Here is a 1618-nt window from a genome sequence, read left to right on the forward strand (position 1 = left end):
ACAAATGAAATGGCTAGAATGCCAAACCTGTAGAGCAGCCTTTGTGGGATACGGAATGCGATAACTGCTGGTGCACTATAGAACAATGCTTGTACTTCGGACTCCAATTCAAAAGCATGCGATACAAGGGCGCCACTGCCGATTATACAAGTTAGCATGATAAAAATAAAGAGCAGGAGGGTTATCTATGTGAGAAGTTGTGTCTTGGCTTGGGTCCGGCCAAGTTAGATAAACTTGGCCAAATACTACTTTGTCTGCAACATTTCCCTTGGAAAATGCTTACAAATAGTATGCACTTTTCTGAGAAGGAATGAAGAGCTTTTTTTAAGTTTTTATATTATAAGTAAATTATAGAATGTATCACAGAATAGAAATAATGAATGAAATTCACGTGTGAACACTCACCCTTTACCTTTATTTTGTAAACTAAACTTACTTTACCCCTTTGTATTAAGGTCTGCAACATTTTATCCTTATGATTGAAACGTTTTATACCTTATGATTTAAAAATATACGGAGAACTCTCTTGTAATTTTGAATTAAATTGTAACTCAAACTCTGTTAACGACAGGCTTAAAATGACCATAATACCCCTATGGCTTTTCTTCTCTATTTGTATACTTCTCTTAATTTATTTCGCACTCTTTTATTATACACAAAATTCATATATATAAACATATTTATATATATACAAACAGAATTATACAACCAAATTTATATATACACATAAACAGATTTTATACATACAAACAGATTTTAAATCATACATACTACAGATTTATATATACACACTATGTATACACACCAACACAAACAGAGAAAACACCATTTCAAACCAATCCAATAAAAATCACGTTAAAACAGAATGAATAACTACTAAAAAGCAGAGTCAAAGCTAAGAATCAAATCCAAACCGTTAATTTGAACTGCACATACAAAGATATTGAGAAAATAGAAGAACCCATATGGATTTATGTCTTTTGAGAGATACCCATATGGTGTTCTGGACTAAGAGTGGCATTGTTTCAAATTGCTTCTGAGCCATCGTAGTTACGAAGAAAAGCATAAATTCAACAATGAATCAAAATACAAAAAAGAAAACATTCACTTCAAAATCTGGCGTGACGAAAAAATGAGATTGCTCGAATAATCTTCCAATGGATTCGCGTTGTATACAACAGAAGCATTAAAAAAAAATTAAAAAAAAATCTAAATGATAAACAAGAACAAATGCAGCCATCAAACCCACAATCCTAAGATCAAAACAGAGTAGAAAACCCTAGAAGAAGAAACCCCATCGATTTGGGGTCAGGTATGTGTGAAGGTATGCAAATGGAAGAAGAAAACCCTAGAGGCTGAAATTAGGGGAAGAGAGACCGAAAGATAGAGAGAGGGCAAAATAGAGAGAGGACATACCTGGGGCAATGCTCTAATGGTGGTGCTCATGTGCGATAGCGGTGATGCTCCCGTATCCGACGACGATGGGGACAAAAGCGAGGGAGAGAGCTGGCGGAGGTTAGAGGCGTGAGAGAGTGAGAAAGAGAGAGAGAGAGTCACAGAGTGAGAGACAGACAACGTATGAGAGAGTTTGAGCGTGTGGAAGTGTATTTTAGTTTAT

The sequence above is a fragment of the Camellia sinensis genome, chromosome 3 (genome assembly GCF_055761805.1).
Source record: "Camellia sinensis isolate YWXY chromosome 3, ASM5576180v1, whole genome shotgun sequence".
In the NCBI taxonomy this organism is placed as follows: domain Eukaryota; kingdom Viridiplantae; phylum Streptophyta; class Magnoliopsida; order Ericales; family Theaceae; genus Camellia; species Camellia sinensis.